This window comes from Nicotiana attenuata, chromosome 12 (assembly GCF_001879085.1).
Source record: "Nicotiana attenuata strain UT chromosome 12, NIATTr2, whole genome shotgun sequence".
Classification (NCBI taxonomy): Eukaryota; Viridiplantae; Streptophyta; class Magnoliopsida; order Solanales; family Solanaceae; genus Nicotiana; species Nicotiana attenuata.
Genome location: NC_032000.1, coordinates 11,765,401 through 11,777,330, shown reverse-complemented (window position 1 = coordinate 11,777,330; position 11,930 = coordinate 11,765,401).

Genomic DNA, 11,930 nt, shown 5'->3' with positions numbered 1-11,930 from the left:
TTAAGGAGCTGAATGGTGGCCCAATCATGTTTGGAGACTCTTCGCGAGTTCAAATCAAAGGAAAATGTACGATTTTAATTCGCTTAAAAGATGGAAGTCATCAATTAATCTCCAATGTTTTGTATGCGCCAGAGATGAAAAGTAATATTTTAATTTTGGGACAACTTTTGGAGAAACATTATGACATTCATTTGAAAGACAAAAAGTTGTATATGAGAGATGAAAAGGGAAGATTGTTAGCCAAAGTACCTATGGCTAATAATAAAATGTTCATCTTATATCTTCAAAATGATGTTCCGAGGTGCTTGCCTTCATGTGCCAAAGATTCATCTTGGCTTTGGCATATGAGATTTGGTCACTTGAATTTTGATAGCCTAAGGTTGATGAAGAAGGAAAGCATGGTGAATGGATTGCCAACAATTGATCATCCCAACCAACTTTGTGAAGGATGTCTCTTTGGAAAGCAAGCAAGGAAAAGCTTTCCTAAAGAGTCTTTAACAAGAGCAAGATGCCCTCTCGAGTTAATTCACATGGATGTGTGCGGACCTATCAAGCCGTCTTCACTTGGTAAAAGTAATTATTTTTTACTTTTCATTGACGATTTTTCTCGAAAAACTTGGGTTTATTTTTTGAAGGAAAAATCGGAGGTGTTTGAAACCTTCAAAAAGTTTAAGAGCATGGTGGAGAAGCAAAGTAGCTATCAAATTAAGTCACTTAGGTCCGATAATGGTGGAGAATTCACTTCAAAAACATGGAATTCGTCATTACTTGACAGTTCCGAGATCACCACAGCAAAATGGCGTCGTGGAGAGAAAGAATCGAACTGTTCTCAACATGGCGAGGAGTATGTTGAAGAGCAAAAATATGCCAAAAGAGTTCTGGGCTGAAGCTGTTGCTTGTGCGGTGTACTTATCAAATCGGTGTCACACCGAAAGTGTTCGTGGAAAAACACCACAAGAGGCATGGAGCGGTTTCAAGCCAAAAGTTGCTCATTTGCGAGTTTTTGGGAGCATCGCATATACACATGTGTCAGATGAGAAAAGGTCTAAGCTTGATGACAAAAGTGAGAGGTATGTCTTCATTGGCTATGATCAAAGTTCTAAAGGTTATAAATTGTATAACCCCAAAAATGGCAAGGTCACCATAAGTAGAGATGTTGAGTTTGATGAAGATAATGCTTGGGAGTGGAAATCTAAAGAGCAAGAATAATCTTTTAGTCCATTCTTTGAAGATGATGAAGAAGAAGATGGGGAGCAGGCTATCACACCACCTTCAACACCTCCGCCACAAGATCAAGAAGTTGGGGAATCAAGCTCAAGTTCAAGTGAAGCACCTCACAAGAGTAGAAGTCTCAGTGACTTGTATGAAAACACGGAAGTGGTAAGAAATGACTTGTACGATTTTACTCATTTTTGTTTGCTGGTGGACAGTGAGCCTCTAAGCTTTGAAAATTCTTGCCAAAATTCCAAATGGAGGGATGCAATGGATGAAGAAATCAAAGCTATAAAAAAGAATGATACATGGGAGTTGGTCACACTTCCAAAAGGCAAAAACACCATTGGAGTCAAATGAGTGTACAAGCTAAAGAAGAATTCCAAGGGAGAAATAGAAAGGTACAAAGCAAGATTGGTAGCTAAAGGCTACAAGCAAAAGGCCGGTATTGACTATGATGAAGTATTTGTGCCGGTTTCTCGTTTGGAAACAATTCGCTTTGTCATTGCTTTGGCGGCACCAAATCAATGAAAAATCCATCAAATGGATGTGAAGTTGGCTTTCTTGAATGGGCTATTGGAGGAAGAGTTCTATATTGATCAACCTTCGGGATATAAGGTTGAAGGACAAAAAGATAAAGTGTTGAAATTAAAGAAGGCTTTATATGGGTTGAAGCAAGCCCCGCGAGCTTGGAATAGTAGAATTGACAAATATTTCCAAGCAAATGGTTTTCTAAGTGTCCACATGAACATGCCCTCTATGTAAAGATTGCTAAAAATGGTGACATCTTACTTGTTTGCTTGTATGTAGATGACTTGATATTTACAGGAAATAATCCAAAGATGTTTGAAGAATTCAAGAAAGCAATGGCTAGAGAATTTGAGATGACGGACATTGGCCTAATGTCCTACTATCTTAGAATTCAAGTAGCACAGAGGAAGGATGTCATTTTTATTTCTCAAGGAGAGTATGCAAAGGAAATTCTTAAGAAATTTCAGATGGAGAATTACAATCCCGTAAGCACCCCCGTTGAATGTGGAGTTAAAATATCCAAGCATGGAGATGGAGATAGAGTCAATCCCACATTTTTCAAGAGTCTTATTGGAAGCTTAAGGTATTTGTCATGTACAAGGCCGGATATTCTTTTTGGAGTTGGACTCCTGAGTTGCTTTATGGAAACTCCTACTACCTCACACTTAAAGGTAGCCAAAAGAATACTTCGGTACATCAAAGGTACGCTTGCTTATGGAATTCCTTATTCATCTTCTAATGAATCCAAGTTCGTGGGATATTGTGATAGTGACTGGGCTGGTGATATTGATGATCGGAAAAGTACTACTGGGTTTGTTTTCTTTCTTGGAAATTCCGCATTTACATGGAATTTTAAGAAGCAACCAATTGTGACTTTGTCAACTTGTGAAGCGGAGTATGTAGCAGCTTGTTCGTGTGTTTACCATGCAATTTGGCTAAGGAGCTTGTTGGAAGAACTTTACCAACTACAGAAGGACGTTACAAAGATTTTTTTTCACAATAAATCGGCTATAGATTTAGCCAAGAACTCGGTATTTCATGAAAGAAGCACGCATATCGATACGAGATATCATTTTGTTAGAGATTGCATATCTAATAAAGTTGTGGAGCTTGAGCATGTGAAGTCTGGAGATCAAATTGCGGATATTTTCACCAAGCCTTTGAAGATTGACGCTTTTCAAAAGTTAAGGTTGGCGCTTGGAGTAATGAAACAAGTTTAAGGGGGGATGTTAAAAATAGTAATAAACTTGTTTCCATTTGTCCACATTTGTTTAGATTTGTTTACATTAATTTAATGTTTTCATACATATAGTTAGAAAAGAGTGAGGTGTGGACATGTGTGAATTTGTGTGAACTAGTGTAGACATGTATGGACTAGTGTGTACATGTGTGGACTTAATTAATATGTACACATGAAGTTTAGGCTAGATACATATAGGAGTTCTACTATAAATACCCATGTATGCTAGCCATTTGGAGCAAGTGAAGTTGAATAGAAATCATCCTTTCCTCCACCTCTCTAATAGTGAGTTTTGAGTGTTTGTTTAGTTGTCTTGCTCTCCCAAAAATTTCTAATATTATCCACTGCAATTGGCTTTCTAACTGCTGCAGCTATGGACAGAAGCGATCGACGAGCAAACAAGTCAGGAGATAAACTTGGGAAAGAGATCCAAACGGCTGCCATTGGTGTTTCCTCATTAGGGTTGAATCCAATACTCCATAGAAAAATTCTAACTTGATGTTCCTTCCCATTGTATGTAAAGTAATTCACACTACGTGCTAGAGCTGTCACAAAATCCTTATTTGAACTAGGCGAAGCAAGAGTGGCCGTTGTGCGAGCAAGCGTAGAAGACAGTTTCCTTTAAAGCCAAAAAATTTGGGCAATAACGATCTCAATATTTCCAGATCTGGCGCATCATTGGCGAGTTTAATTACAACTGCTTGATGAAGCCCTTCTTCCTTAGCAAATTCTTCCCTTTTTTCCATTGCAAATTGTAGAGTTGGAATTCCATGAACTATTTCAGATCTCTTGAGAATGGTTTTTGTCAACTTTGTGGTGGTTTGCGTTTGATTCAATCGAACAGCATATGAAACTTGATTATTAGGGTTTTGGGTGCTCTCATGAGGGTTTAGAGGTGGCTCTCCCATAGACAAAGGCTCGGGAGAGGAGTTTTCGGCCACGGAGGCCTCAAAACTCCATGGTATCGCCAAAGGAAGAGAGAGAAGGGAGAGGTTTAGGGTTTTTTTTAGCAAATCTAGGCTAGTTTTTATATATATCCAAGAAAATAAAATACAATGTCAATGAGTCTAAGTAATGTCGCTCACTACCTAATGAAATTACATACACACTATTATCAATTTTGAGTAATGTACTCCAAATTGATATCACATTATGTACTAAAACGTGGCTAAAGCAATAAAGAATTACATTACAAAATTGGCCGCAATTTGTATGCTGTTGAGTTTGCCATATTGACCCTTCTTGGTGATGATTTTCGACCTTGTGATGATTATATCCTTTGCATGGAAGAGTGCACTCTCATATGTTGAGTACCCGCAAACATATGAAATGTCCAAAAACCAGGAAAAAACTGTGCTATCTCAAGTGCCCAGTACTTATGCATGTTGAGTATGCTATTTTGCGCCCAGTTTTCGTCATAATTTTTGCCTTCAAGTGAATCTCCCCATGAAGTATCTTCCTTGTATTTTTTAGGTATTGTTGATGCTGTGCAGCTCCTTGTTGTCCAACTCATGTAGCCCGTAGAGGCCTTTAAAAAACAGTGCCTCGCCCATGTAAAATTGGGCAGTGTTATGACCATGGCCTGTTGTGTCCATAATTGCAGCTCATTTCTTGCCCAGATGTGTGAATCTCCTCCTAGAATCTCTTCCTTGCACATCACTAGAGTTTTTGATGTACAACAGCCACATGCTCTCCAGCTTATGTGCCCTGTGAAGTCTATTGAAGTACACTGCCTCGTCCATAGAAATTAGGCAGTGTTTGCTTCTTGCATTTGATTCTATCCTTGTCGGCTTGTATTTGGAACTCAACTGCTGAGTTGTTTACATTCCTTAACTTATTGTAACAACTAAAATGAATCATATCATGCCAAAGCTCCCCCACAATATCGTAATCACTTAGCTGTTTCCTGATAATCTGCAAAGCCATGCTTGCGCCTACCCCTGCTTCCCTCCCATTGGAATGAGTACATAGTACAGATACTACCAAATGGGAGTTGTTCAAGGGATAGGGCATGACTGCAGTAGCATTCCCTGCAAAAATGAAAACTAGGTTAGTAATAAATATGATCACCATACTCTCTTCCATATGGACTTGAGCATGATAATCGAGTGAGTTCCCAGAATTCCTCCTGCTCCTGCTACTCCTTTCCTCCTCCCCTCCTAGCTTCTTGCAACCTTTACTCTTAGGTATGGGCATTGTAACTTAACACTATTCATAATCTTTCTCCCTTTGACATCTATATCTCCAAAACTGTTGCACTCCATAGGGCCAGAATCTAATGCAAAGTTGAATGTGATCAGCGAACTGATTACCTTCTCTGAGTATATGTGAGATTTTCAAATGACATCTCTCCATTAACTCCTTTATATCCTCAACATACACTGTAACAGACCACGGAACATACCACACTCCTTATATTACATTCTTGACAAGCATTGAATCTGTATGCAAATCAATCAGCACATAGTCATGCTCTACACAGTATTGCAATGCTTCTAAGATGGCTCTCACCTCAGCTTCAGTATTTGTTCCCTCAAATATTTCTTTGCCACACGCATACTCAACATCTCCTTCTTCATTTCTCAGCACATAACCAATGAAACTCCTACCTGGATTGCCTCTCGATGCACTATCTGTGTTAACTTTTATCCATCCATGTTCAGGGAATTCCCACAGTACCTTAGTGTATTTAAGTTTAGGAGTATACTGCTCCATCATGTGAATCAAATCTGGCCATTTATGCAGGACATTTTGCAGGCTTGGTTTTCTGAATTTCACCCGATATTGAAGAGTGGTTAATACCTGGTAAATGACCCTATTCACTGATATTGCGTCACCTTATTTGTAGCAGTTTCTCCTCTTCCATAACTCCTACACAATGATCGATGGTAAGGCCTGCATAATTGGCTGCAATCTTGGAAACACTTGTGTTGTCCAGCATTTCACCACAGCCTGATGAAATGTCAATCCCTCCACCTTTATTCCTGCACATGGTAAGAAATAGGACCATACTTTTCTGGAAGTATACGAATTGAAGAACAAATGAGACAATGTTTCCTCTTGAGGCAGTACACAACACCAACACCTAGAAGCCATTGAATAAATCATCTAAGGGCAGCTTGTTCTTCCAGATTTTCCACATAAAGAATGAGACTTTGAAAGGCAATCCGTTCACCCAAATCATCCTATATGTATTGCAAGGTTCCTTCCTCTTCCTAACATATTCCCATGCAGATTTAACACTGAATTCTCCCTTGTTTCAAACATCCAGTATGGTTTGTCCATAGGAGGCTTGATGTTCTGTATAATGTGATTAGCCAAATCTTCAGGTAACAACACCCTCAGTCTATGAATATCCCATGCTCCACCTCGAACAACTTCACACACATTTTGGACAGATTCATCACAAAAGAAGTCAGGAAGTGTGATGAAATATAGGGCTCCCAATCAAGTACAATTCTCAAACCACAATAAGGATGATCCCATCTTTGGTTGCAATGCAATTTGGTGCTCAATGTAGTTCCTACACTCTAGCATTTGCCTCCAAACATGAGAACCATCTCTCCAAGGAACTACAATAGGATTCAACTTCTTGCAATATTTTTGGCTCATGAATGAACTCCAAAAAGATGGCTTGGTTTGAAAGTTCCACCATAACTTGCAAAATAAGGCCTTAGACACATCATGAAGTGATCTAAATCCAATTCCCCCCTCTTCATGTGGTAGACATAGTGTGTCTCAAGAAGCCCAATGCCTACTCCCTCCTTCTATAGAGTTACTCCAGAAGAATTTTGCCATGAGTTTATGCAATTTTTTGATCACAAATGATGGTGCATTAACTGCTGATAATAAGTGAATAGGCATGCTCTGCAAGACATGAGAAATTAACACTGCCATACCACCTCTAGATAATAGCTTACCCTTCCAAGATTGCAATTTATCCAACACCTTGTTCATAAGACCTTAATAATATTCCACCTTCCTTCTTGCACAAAAAATTGGACATCCCAAATAAGTGAATGGGAACTCTTTCTTGCCAATCCAAGTAACCGTTTCCACCTTCCTCAATACTGTTTCATTGGTGAGATAATGTATATACACGGCTGATTTGGCTTTGTTGATCAACTGACTTGAAGCTGCTTCATAAGCTGCCAAAACTTTAATAATTAATCTTAATGAAGTTACATCTGAAGAGGAGAATATGATAGTGTCATCTACATATGCCAAATGATTGATCTTTGGACTCCACTTTGGCAAACCAAATCCACAAAAGTAGAGGTTCAAATGTAGAGCATTCAGTCCCCTCGAAAGAGCTTCTGCTGCCAGAATGAAGAGTGTAGGAGATAGGGGATCTCCCTGCTTAAAACCTCTTGTAGACTTCAAAAATCCATATGGCTGCCCATTAATTAGAACTGAATACCAATTGTTGGATATGATCCCAAACACCCAACTTACTAACCTTTCTACAAATCGTGTCTTTCTCAACACTTTGCTCAGGAAAATCCATGAAAGTCTATCATATGCCTTTGTCATACCTAACTTGATTACCACATTAGGCCCTGCCTTAGTTCTCAACCTAATATCAATGATAATCTCCTGAGTCATCAAGACATTCTCCACAATGCTTCTACCTTTAACAAAACCTGCTTGCTCATCAGAAATAAGATTAGGGAGAAGACCAACTAACCTCTCATGAATGACTCTAGAAAACACCTTATTTATGAAATTGTTAAGGTTGATAGGTCTTATGTCAGAGAATGTTTTCACCTCCTTATTCTTAGGTAAGAGAACTAGGTTTGTATGAGTGATAAACCTAGGTGGTTCCTGCCCATTGAAAAATGCCTTCACCAACTCCACCACATCATCTCATTCAATGTCTCATCAAGAGTTAAGAAGGTGCCATTGAATCCATCTGCACCTCCAACACTGTCCCCATTAAGCTCATACATTGCCTGCTTCACCTCATCTCTAGTAGGTTGTTTCAATAATTCTTGGTTCTGCTCCATATTCACCATGTGAGGTACATGATGAATGATGCCAAAAGTTGTAGGAACTAAATCTTCATGAAATTGAGCTTGGAAAAACTTCACTACTTCATTAGCCATTTCTTCCCTATCTTCAATCCAATTCCCATCACTGTTTTGGATTCTCTTTAGTTGCAATCTCTTCCTCTTCCCATTTACATGTGCATGAAGGAATTTAGTATTCCTATCTCCATCATTAAACCATGTCATTCCAGATTTTTGTTTCCAGAACTGCTCGTCTAATGCCAAATATTTTAACAAATCTGCCTGCACCTTTGAAGCCTCTCCCTATTTTGCAATGTTGGGTTTAGCTCAAATTGTTCTTCATGCACCTTGACAACTTCCTCAAGGCTAGCTATATTCTAAAAATATCACCAAAAAGTAGCCATACTCTATGCGGATAATGCTTTCTTCAATATCCTAAGATTGCGATTGAAAAGAATAATGGATTTGCATGGAAATCTGCTTGCCAATTCTCCTTCGCCACTACCTTAAACGACTCATGTTCTGTCCAGAACTTAAGGAATCTGAAGCCCTTCTTAGTAGGCACTGAATCTGGATTATAGGAGATCAATAAAGGGCAATGATCATATCCACTCTTGGACAAGTGAGTGATCTCCAAACCTAGCCATAGCTGTTGTAGCACCATGTTTGCAAATACTCGATCTAGTCTCTGAAATATGCAATCTTCTTCTGCTCGACCATTCCACCAAGTGTATATACTCCCTTTATAACCCATATCACCAAGGTTGCAAGTGTTCATACAATGCCTGAAGTCATCTACTTCATTTAAGGAGACTAGCAGCCCTCCAAATTTCTCTTCCTCATCCCAAATCACATTAAAATCCCCCCTACCAACCAAGGTGTAGTCATATCCCGAGCTAAATAATACAAAGAGTCCCACAATTCAATTCTCTCAATATGATCAAACTTGGTATAAACAAGGGTAAGAATAAATTCCTTGTGATCTTCAGTATCATAAAGCTTCAGTGTTAAGCATTTCACCATGTCAATCACCACAGTAACATCAAATCTCTCATCAATGAAAGCCCACATTTTATTTGAGGTGTTCACAATTGCCTGTGCAAATCCAATCTATCTTCTGTACCTTTCTAGCTTCTTTGATTGCTGCATTGGTTCCATAATCCCAATAAATTAAAAATGATGGTGTCTTTGCATTGTGATGAGCCTCTCAAAAGCTCGTTGTGTATTCACTGATCTAATATTCCATATAAGAGCATTCATCTCTAATTAATGGATTTAGATACAGTTCTCCTTGTTTGGACCCCATGTGGTTGCACATTAGGGACCTCCTTCGACTGCTTTTTTTCTCCTCTACCAGTTGACTTTCCTTTCTCCATATGTCTAGGAGATAAATCCCCTTGTCTAGTCACTTTCTTGAAATTTTGACATGTTGATTTCGCATCCAAATCTCTACCTTTAGCTGCTGAATTGTCATCAATTCCAAGCTGTTGTTCTGATGGCATAATCTAATTCTTAGGAGATTTAGAAACTAGATTTTTTCTTATGCTTTCCTTCCTCAATTGTGTAGCATTACCTGGGCTTTCAGAGATTGCAACAGTTCCCTCCTTGCCCAATAATTCCAGCTTGTTATGAGCTGGACTCTTACTCAAATCAACTGCTGCTTGTTGATTCTCACCCATCCAGCATCTCCAGGATCAACTTGATCACCACTGGGAATAGTAGGTCTTGCTATAGAAATAGGTCTAGGGTTAGGGTTAGGGTTAGGTTTTGGATTAGGGTTAGGGTTAGGTCTATTGCTTGAACCCTCAATTGAGCTTGTGCATCATCATTCTTCTCCACATTGTCTCCTGCCTCGGCATCATCTTTGTTGTTTTTCCCATTAACACTGATTTCCTCTCCATGTTGATCTTCATATTCATTCATTGTTTCATTAACATCATCTTCCAATCCTTCGGAAAAGTTCCCTTCATCAGAATCATCTTCCATTTGATCACACCAAAGCCTGCCTCCTACAAAATTAATTTTTGCTTTCAATAGTTCCTGCTCAGCAATATCATTAGTGTCTAGTGATTGTGATGGTACTTCTTGGCATGATTGGTACATCGTGACATTATTTCCTCCAAAAGCACCATTTACCCATTGAGCTGTAGATTCCCTCACTTCCTCATGTCCTTTCTCCTTAACAGTGTTGGTTTTATTAACAACAGTAGCATCAATATTAGTATAAGTAGTTTCCGTAGCTGTCCCACTCCTAGGTGAAATAGGACTGAAAATGGGTGCTGTCGGATTCAAACCTCTCCCAGTTTCCTTAGGAGTAGGTGTAGCAATTTTCTGAGTTGAATCCACCACAACCAACCGATTGTTATCATCTCCCTCACCTGCATCATTCTTCAATACATCAAATATTTTAGCAGTTTGAATTTGCTGAGTAGTAACAGCACCAGCTGGAACAATTTCCCTCCCTGAAGTACCATTAGTTTGCTGAACATTACCAGTAGCTGGAACAATTTCCCTCCTTGAAGTACCATTAATTTGGTGAGAAATACCAGTACCTTGAACGTGCTGCACATTAGTATTATCCACATGAACAATGTCATTGCCAGTTTGAACTTGCACCATAGATTTCTTTGCACCATTCTTCACACGGTTGTCCCTAACTTCTTTCCATTGTTCACCAACATTCCTAACCATTTTCCCACTAGATAGGATCATAATTGGAACCTTTTGTGAATTCTCAACATTACCCCTAACAGCAGTAGGTTGCTTCTCCTTATCAGTCTCCACAAAAGTTCTGGATGTAATCTCCAACATGTTTCCTCATCATGACCTTGTAACTTACACTCCTTGCAGTACTTGGGAATATAGTCATACTGAATCTTCACCCACTTAGTTCTAACTGTGCCAGTAGCTTCGTCCTCGATATCCATACGAACTCTTTTGGGCAGTTCATCAAGCAGGTCCACCTGAACCTTAACTCTAGCACAACTTGGCCTAGTTTTATTAACAGTGGCTATATTTAAATGCAATGGAATGCCAACATCTGAGGCTAATGAAAACAAACACTCCTTGACAAAATATGTAGGCAATAAGTTAGGGAAGGAAATCCATGCCATAACCTTAGGTGTTTCTTCTCCGGGTTTAAATTTAGTATCAAAATTAAAGGTCGCATTTGATATTCATATCCCTCCTTAGCTTTCAAGTAATACACACCTTTAGAAGTAAGATTTGCATAGTCTTCAAGCAGTGTCAATCTGATTAACACATGACGATCCCTAAGAAATCCATTATTACATTCACCTTTATTCCACATTGAGCAGGAAGAATCCTACGTATTTCTTGCAAGTCTGGCCATCGATATGAGAATTTTCCAAGCACTGCATATTGAAGGCCCTCGATAATGTTCATTCTTTCCACTTCTGCTTCAGCCCACTTGATCAAAGGCTGCCTATGAAGATAAGTAACATGTTTCATGGGAATTGGCTCGATAGATTTTGAACTTGACGTCGACGTATGCATGGCAGCATTCAATGCATTAGGTTTAAGGATTTTTGAGTAATCTAAAGGTGGGAATAGGATTAGAAGGTACTATGGGATTGGGAGGAGGCTGACCAGCCGTCGAAACTGGCTGGCTGCCGGTCGACGTGGCCATGAAAAGCTTTCTCTCTCTAGTCGCCTAGAAATCGCCTATTTTTGCCAGAGCTTCTCTCTCTAGGCGCGAGCAGCGTCCTTTAGGTTTAGGTTTTTTTTTTAGAAAATCCAGTATGCGAGGTTTCTAGGGCTAGTTTTATTAATAATAAGAAAGAAAGAATCCACGTAGGCAGAGTACAAATAAGGGGGACAATAGCACCAGTAGTGTTGCCTCTATGCCTTGGCTATATAATCACTCCTTGCGCCTCACATTGCCTTATTATGGCAAGTAGAGGATCATGGCGTAGCTG